The sequence below is a fragment of the Vidua macroura genome, chromosome 26, assembly GCF_024509145.1.
Source record: "Vidua macroura isolate BioBank_ID:100142 chromosome 26, ASM2450914v1, whole genome shotgun sequence".
NCBI lineage: Eukaryota > Metazoa > Chordata > Aves > Passeriformes > Viduidae > Vidua > Vidua macroura.
In genome coordinates, this window is record NC_071596.1 from 6,677,872 (window position 1) to 6,686,195 (window position 8,324).

At 51.7% G+C, this 8,324-nt stretch overlaps 1 long non-coding RNA gene across 1 annotated transcript; it reads left to right on the forward strand.

The window, feature by feature from the left end:
* The first annotated feature begins 7,584 nt into the window (after positions 1-7,584).
* LOC128819191 (uncharacterized) lies at positions 7,585-8,063 on the forward strand. Its single transcript, XR_008440669.1, has 3 exons — positions 7,585-7,807; positions 7,888-7,915; positions 8,010-8,063. It is a non-coding gene; the product is annotated as an uncharacterized LOC128819191 (long non-coding RNA).
* Positions 8,064-8,324: the final 261 nt, after the last annotated feature.

Sequence of the window (8,324 nt, forward strand, 5' to 3'; positions counted from 1 at the left end):
GACTGTCAGGGCAGCACAGGTTTGAGGTGGGGGCAGCTTGGGTCTGCGACACATCTTCGATCGTTTGGATTTTTGGAGGTGTCCGGCCACTTCAGGGCCACAGGCCCCTGGAGGCAAAGATTAGCCTTTTTCCCTGGGAAAGAAAAGCGGCCAGCCCAGGTTCCTGATGTCAGTTTGTAGGGTTCCCTTGGGACTGTCAGGGCAGCACAGGTTTGAGGTGGGGGCAGCTTGGGTCTGCGACACATCTTCGATCATTTGGATTTTTAGAGGTGTCCGGCCACTTCAGGGCCACAGGCCCCTGGAGACAAAGACTGGTCCTTTTCCCTGGGAAAGAAAAGTGGCCAGCCCAGGTTCCTGATGTCAGTTTGTAGGGTTCCCTTGGGACTGTCAGGGCAGCACAGGTTTGAGGTGGGGGCAGCTTGGGTCTGCGACACATCTTCGATCATTTGGATTTTTGGAGGTGTCCGGCCACTTCAGGGCCACAGGCCCCTGGAGACAAAGACTGGTCCTTTTCCCTGGGAAAGAAAAGTGGCCAGCCCAGGTTCCTGATGTCAGTTTGTAGGGTTCCCTTGGGACTGTCAGGGCAGCACAGGTTTGAGGTGGGGGCAGCTTGGGTCTGCAACACATCTTCGATCGTTTGGATTTTTGGAGGTGTCCGGCCACTCAGGGCCACAGGCCCCTGGAGGCAAAGATCAGCCTTTTTCCTTGGGAAAGAAAAGTGGCCAGCCCAGGTTCCTGATGTCAGTTTGTAGGGTTCCTTTGGGACTGTCAGGGCAGCACAGGTTTGAGCCGGGGGCAGCTTGGGTCTGCGACACATCCTCGATCGTTTGGATTTTTGGAGGTGTCCGGCCACTTCAGGGCCACAGGCCCCTGGAGGTAAGGATCAGCCTTTTTCCTGGGAAAGAAAAGTGGCCAGCCCAGGTTCCTGATGTCAGTTTGTAGGGTTCCCTTGGGACTGTCAGGGCAGCACAGGTTTGAGCTGGGGGCAGCTTGGGTCTGCGACACATCTTCGATCGTTTGGATTTTTGGAGGTGTCCGGCCACTTCAGGGCCACAGGCCCCTGGAGGCAAAGATCAGCCTTTTTCCTTGGGAAAGAAAAGTGGCCAGCCCAGGTTCCTGATGTCAGTTTGTAGGGTTCCTTTGGGACTGTCAGGGCAGCACAGGTTTGAGGTGGGGGCAGCTTGGGTCTGCGACACATCTTCGATCGTTTGGATTTTTGGAGGTGTCCGGCCACTCAGGGCCACAGGCCCCTGGAGGCAAAGATCAGCCTTTTTCCTTGGGAGAGAAAAGTGGCCAGCCCATGTTCCTGATGTCAGTTTGTAGGGTTCCCTTGGGACTGTCAGGGCAGCACAGGTTTGAGGTGGGGGCAGCTTGGGTCTGCGACACATCTTCGATCGTTTGGATTTTTGGAGGTGTCCGGCCACTTCAGGGCCACAGGCCCCTGGAGGCAAAGATCAGCCTTTTTCCTTGGGAAAGAAAAGTGGCCAGCCCAGGTTCCTGATGTCAGTTTGTAGGGTTCCCTTGGGACTGTCAGGGCAGCACAGGTTTGAGGTGGGGGCAGCTTGGGTCTGCGACACATCTTCGATCGTTTGGATTTTTGGAGGTGTCGGGCCACTACATGTCACAGGCCCCTGGAGACAAAGACCGGTCCTTTTTCCTTGGGAAAGAAAAGTGGCCAGCCCAGGTTCCTGATGTCAGTTTGTAGGGTTCCCTTGGGACTGTCAGGGCAGCACAGGTTTGAGGTGGGGGCAGCTTGGGTCTGCGACACATCTTCGATCGTTTGGATTTTTGGAGGTGTCCGGCCACTCAGGGCCGCAGGCCCCTGGAGGTAAGGATCAGCCTTTTTCCCTGGGAAAGAAAAGTGGCCAGCCCAGGTTCCTGATGTCAGTTTGTAGGGTTCCCTTGGGACTGTCAGGGCAGCAGAGGTTTGAGCTGGGGGCAGCTTGGGTCTGCGACACATCTTCGATCGTTTGGATTTTTGGAGGTGTCCGGCCACTCAGGGCCACAGGCCCCTGGAGGCAAAGATCAGCCTTTTTCCTTGGGAAAGAAAAGTGGCCAGCCCAGGTTCCTGATGTCAGTTTGTAGGGTTCCCTTGGGACTGTCAGGGCAGCACAGGTTTGAGGTGGGGGCAGCTTGGGTCTGCGACACATCTTCGATCGTTTGGATTTTTGGAGGTGTCCGGCCACTCAGGGCCGCAGGCCCCTGGAGGCAAAGATCAGCCTTTTTCCTTGGGAAAGAAAAGTGGCCAGCCCAGGTTCCTGATGTCACTTTGTAGGGTTCCCTTGGGACTGTCAGGGCAGCACAGGTTTGAGCTGGGCCAGCATGGGTCTGTGACACATCCTCGATCGTTTGTATTTTTGGAGGTGTCCGGCCACTTCAGGGCCACAGGCCCCTGGAGGTAAGGATCAGCCTTTTTCCCTGGGAAAGAAAAGTGGCCAGCCCAGGTTCCTGATGTCAGTTTGTACGGTTCCCTTGGGACTGTCAGGGCAGCACAGGTTTGAGGTGGGGGCAGCTTGGGTCTGCGACACATCTTCGATCGTTTGGATTTTTGGAGGTGTCCGGCCACTCAGGGCCACAGGCCCCTGGAGGCAAAGATCAGCCTTTTTCCTTGGGAAAGAAAAGTGGCCAGCCCAGGTTCCTGATGTCAGTTTGTAGGGTTCCCTTGGGACTGTCAGGGCAGCACAGGTTTGAGGTGGGGGCAGCTTGGGTCTGTGACACATCCTCGATCGTTTGGATTTTTGGAGGTGTCCGGCCACTTCAGGGCCACAGGCCCCTGGAGGTAAGGATCAGCCTTTTTCCTTGGGAAAGAAAAGTGGCCAGCCCAGGTTCCTGATGTCAGTTTGTAGGGTTCCCTTGGGACTGTCAGGGCAGCACAGGTTTGAGGTGGGGGCAGCTTGGGTCTGCGACACATCTTCGATCGTTTGGATTTTTGGATGTGTCTGGCCACTTCAGGGCCACAGGCCCCTGGAGACAAAGACTGGTGCTTTTCCCTGGGAAAGAAAAGTGGCCAGCCCAGGTTCCTGATGTCAGTTTGTAGGGTTCCCTTAGGACTGTCAGGGCAGCTCAGGTTTGAGCTGGGGGCAGCTTAGGTCTGCGACACATCTTCGATCGTTTGGATTTTTGGAGGTGTCTGGCCGCTCCAGGGCCACAGGCCTCTGGAGACAAAGACCAGTTCTTTTCCCTGGGAAAGAAAAGTGGCCAGCCCAGGTTCCTGATGTCAGTTTGTAGGGTTCCCTTGGGACTGTCAGGGCAGCACAGGTTTGAGGTGGGGGCAGCTTGGGTCTGCGACACATCTTCGATCATTTGGATTTTTAGAGGTGTCCGGCCACTCAGGGCCACAGGCTCCTGGAAACAAAGACTGGTCCTTTTCCCTGGGAAAGAAAAGTGGCCAGCCCAGGTTCCTGATGTCAGTTTGTAGGGTTCCCTTAGGACTGTCAGGGCAGCAGAGGTTTGAGCTGGGGGCAGCTTGGGTCTGCGACACATCTTCGATCGTTTGGATTTTTAGAGGTGTCTGGCCACTTCAGGGCCACAGGCCCCTGGAGACAAAGACTGGTCCTTTTCCCTGGGAAAGAAAAGTGGCCAGCCCAGGTTCCTGATGTCAGTTTGTAGGGTTCCCTTGGGACTGTCAGGGCAGCACAGGTTTGAGGTGGGGGCAGCTTGGGTCTGCGACACATCTTCGATCGTTTGGATTTTTGGAGGTGTCCGGCCACTTCAGGGCCACAGGCCCCAGAAGCAAAGATCAGCCTTTTTCCTTGGGAAAGAAAAGTGGCCAGCCCAGGTTCCTGATGTCAGTTTGCAGGGTTCCCTTGGGACTGTCAGGGCAGCAGAAATTCTTGGTGGTGACAATTTGGGTGTGGGACTCAGCCTGCCTTACTTAGATTTGTGGAGGGAACCGCCTATTCAGAGCCACAGGCCCCTTGAACTTGATCCCCAGCCCTTTTCCCTGTGAAACAAAAACCACCACTCCCGATTTTTATGCTAGTTTGCAGGAGGTTCTTGTCACTGCCAGGGCAGCCCGAATTTTCGGTGGGGGCAGTTTTGCTCCCTTGTAAATCTTGCACCGTTCGGACCTTGAGGTTGCATAATGTCATTTGGGGCCACTGACCTCTGGACCCAATCGCTGGTCCTTTTCCCTGTAAAACCAAACTCTCTCTCACCGTGTATTGATGTCTGTTCACTGGTGGTGTGCTTCACCCCGAGGGCAGCAAGAGTTCTTGGTGTTGGCATCTGTGGTCTGTGAGAAATCGTTCGCTGTCTGCAATTTTGGATGCAATTCCTGTTTGGCTAGGGGCACACAGAGAGGAAAGACTGTTAATTTCCTTGGAAAGCAAAGTCTGACACCCCATTGTTTAAGGGGCAGACAAAGGGCTGCGTGGGGGAGGGAACTCCCCACAGGACCTTTCTTCACCTCATCCCCCACTCCAAAGTTTCGCAGCCCCCTGTGTGACAAGCCGCTTTCAGAGAGTTACCTGGGCACACCTGCATAGGGAGCTGCTAGTCCAGAGGGCCTAACAGGGCTATTCCAAGCGTTCCTCCAGGAGCTATGGTTGGAACATCCAGCAGGGACTGGGGAGCAGCCAGACCCACCTGGGCACGGAGCATCCCTTTGAGAAAATGCCAAGGGAAGAGCCCTCTTGCCAAGGGTCAGCACCTGAGCAGGCCAGGCAGCATGTGGGGTTCCAGGGGAGAGCTTTCAGCTTTCCCCTTTTATTGTGTCAGCCCTTCCCTAGAACCCCCAGACCTTCCACAGCAGTCCCAGAAAAGAGAGGGCTTAGTAGGAGAAAAGGAGTTTAAATTGAGAGAAAAAGCTTCCTTTTCCATTATTTCTTGTGTTCAAATCGTGAGGGAATCCACTTTCCCTGCAATTTTAATGGTCTCAGTGGAAAGAATCCCTGCCTTTTCTATGCTGTTAGGGGTGTTAATTGACAGGGAATCCCCATTTTCCATTATTTTCCAGATTAAATAGAAGGGGAAAACCTTGATAATGTTTTTTATGGGTTTGAATTAAGGGTAACTGCATTTGAATTAAGGGTAACCCTTTGTGTTGTCGTAAGGCTTAAATTGAGGGGAAAGCCCAGCTGTCCCTCCTTCTTAAGGGTTTGGATTGAGGGGAAAATCCCTCTTTCTTCATCACTGGAGAGATTTAAAGTGAGGAAAACCCCTCTTTTCCCAATATTCTCGGGGATTGAATTAAAGGGCAGAAGACATTCATTTGCCATTGTATCAGTTTCAGCGGAGGTAACTGCCCCATTTCCTCCTGTTAAAGGCTTCACTTGAAGGAGGCTCTGTCTTTTTCAGCATTTTAAGGGTTTAAAACTACCTTTCAGGGCACTTCTTTCTGCACCCTAGGACTAAATATCTCAGAGCAGGGCAAGCCTGGCATGTACTTAATCTTTATGCTGCCTGGGAGGCTATTATTTTTCTTATTTTTATTTATAATGTAGATAGCCCTAGGTAGTAGTCCCAAGGAGACAGACTGTTCATATAATTAGTATTCTTCTCCACCCTACTTAGTCACAAGTGGAGTACTACTTAGTAGTCACTGAGGAATAATTATATAAGTTAACAGCAAATTACCCAACTTATCTAGCTATGCTGCCTAAAAACAAAGTTTTATTTCTTTTTTATTTTCAAATAAACAAAGTTTATTTCTTACCAGCTTTCTGCCCTTTTGTTCCAAGTAGTTGTAGCAAAAAAGAAAGTGCTGTCATTTCCCTGGAGAGTTTTCTTCTGTAGCAAGCCCTTTACTCCCCTCGAATTCAAGTCAGAGGAGCCAAACAGCTGCAGCCACTCTGAGGGCTTTTATACCCGGTGGGATTTGCCCCTCTCCTTTCCCAGGCATTGTGGGAACGAGAGGCGGGCCCAATCAGGGGTATATTAACCCCAGCCTTTACCAGGGGCCTTCATTCCCTCTCTGGAATCTGCTGGGGTAAGAGCTCTCCTCTCATTTTGGTGAAGAGGCTCTTTCAGCTTATCTCAGGTTGTTTTCAGCAGGTGCTTTTGGGCATCTAAAGCAACAGAGGCTTTGAAGAGACTGTGAAGAAAACAACGTTGAATACAGGGAGTATTTAAGTTCATGATTTGGGTTTTGCATTCAGGGGTGGTAAGGTGGTTTTGTAATTTATGATTTTGTTTTGTTTTTTTTTTTTTTTTTTTTTTAGGAGGAGTCCAACTTCCTGCAACTCCAGGTTGTGTCAAGTACAACATTTTTTCAGCAGATTCATTGCGTCACAAAAGGTATCTGCCCTGTGTCAAAGATGATGTTTGAGATTGAGGCTTCAGATGAGTTGAGGATTGTGACTAGGAGAGGGAGAGTGAGCAGGGTGCCCGGTTAGGAGTTATTGTGGGGGGTTTTGAAGGTAGCAGGGTGAGAAATGGTGTCTATTTGAGGACCCCCCCCAAGGCTTTTCACAAGCATAGCAGAGGCATTCGTGTGTCGTACAGCACACGAGCTCATCCACTGCACTCACAGAAATGCCATGTAACTTTGCCTCTCTCTAATCCAGGTGCCACTCATAATAACAGCCATAGCCTTGGACTCAGGATGAAGCTGGAGACTTGAGGACCCAGGCACGCTCAGAAGAGGATAAGTAGCTGACTTGCTGGGATTTGGCCCACGTAACACTAAACTCATGCATTGATTTTGCTGTTCTTTATTGTAACCGACTAAGAGGCTAACAGGCGATCACATGGCCCTCCGAGGTAGACTCATTTCAGGTCCAACCTGGATTCACATCACCCATCACCCAAAAGATAAGTCGGGGCCACAGCCTGGAGATGGGAGTAGTGGATTGGAAATTCCTGGGATAGATTTGAAAACTAGCAGAGGATAAAGGGATATCTTCTAAGGGGCCTCTTAGGACAGCTAAAGGGAGAGGCTCTACTTTTGATTGCAGCTGTAGGGTGTGCAGTGCAGAACAGTTCCGGTCCGTGTTGTGTTGTCCCATGTACCGTGTTACCTGGTGTGTCTTTGGGGTCCCTTGGATCAGATATCCCTGCCTTTTCCCCTCAAGGGCCTTAACACAAGCATCAGCCAGCATCTCTGGGTTCTCGAACGCTCGCACTTCTCGGCACGACGCCAATATCGTTCGTTCTTTTACCGGCGGGCTCGGCCATCTCTCTCGGTCGCATCTCCGAAGCATCGAGTCGGACGTCTTTTGAGGCCTCCTTCCCGGCCGTATCACCATCCATCCTTTCCAGCCACGAGCTGTAACATCCTGGGGCTTACCAGATTGTGTGGATATGGAAAGCATTCTAAACGTAGCATTGTCTCACAGCCATCCTGATCATTGTGACCAACAGTTCTTTTAACGGGTCACTCTGTTCCAGTCTTCTCCAGGAGCTCTTCTGCTCCTTAGAGCCTCCTCCATCCACCACTGCCAGAGCATCGGTCATCTCTTTTGGCATCCTCTCGCTCCTCGCCATTATTCTTCTTGCCAGGAAGTTATCATCCTTGTGTCACGCCGTTCGTATCATAACGTGTTGTTTGTGTCATAACGTGTTGTTTGTGTTTAGCGTCCCCTTGTTTGTCCCGTCCTGTGTCACGGGTGTCTGCACATATTTGTCCCAGAGCTGTTCTGCCCTGCTGCATAGCCTGGTGTAATAGGATAAGTTCTGGGGACTTGAAATTTGCAGTGCAGGGTGTAGTTGGACTCTAGATGGTATTCCTAGATTGGCATAAGGTGTTTGCAGCTGTTAAGTTATCTTGCAACCATTTGACTTTTGTCCTAACTCTCTTTCAGATGCAGGTGGATTAAATCTGTGGCAGAGCCCCCCCAGTCCCTGGAGAGGGGGTTCCCCTGAGCAGGTCAGTCACCGTTTGTCTCTGCAGTGGAAGTATAAATGGTGACTGTGTGTTACAGTACTGTTTTCTGTCTTTATTTTTAGGCATTAAATCTGGATCTCTGCAGTCAAGGTGAGCAGTGACCGGTTGCAGAAACAGGTGTTCTCACTCAGGTCTCAATTTCTGGTGCAACTCTAAAGCCTCCATTCTTGTTTGTGTGCTTTAGGCAATCCACTCGGAGTATGCCAAGCCCCCGTCACCAACCAGCCGATGGACCGGGTTTCCTGTGCTCGTGAGTCCTCTGGAAGTATTTCAGGGCCGTAATGAAGCCTTGAAATTTTGTATTTCAAGGTCCCATCCGGGTAGCCTTTGGCAAGGGCCGAGGAGTTGCGGTGAGTCGCCGAGGTAGGGAGAGGGAGCCAGGGTCCACTTAGGTTTCAGCAATGCCGAGTCACTTTGTCTCTTCTCAACCCAGGCATACCCTGCGATGACGGCGTCAGCCTCCGAGCACGGCCAAAGCGTGCGGCCCAAGGAGCCGGGC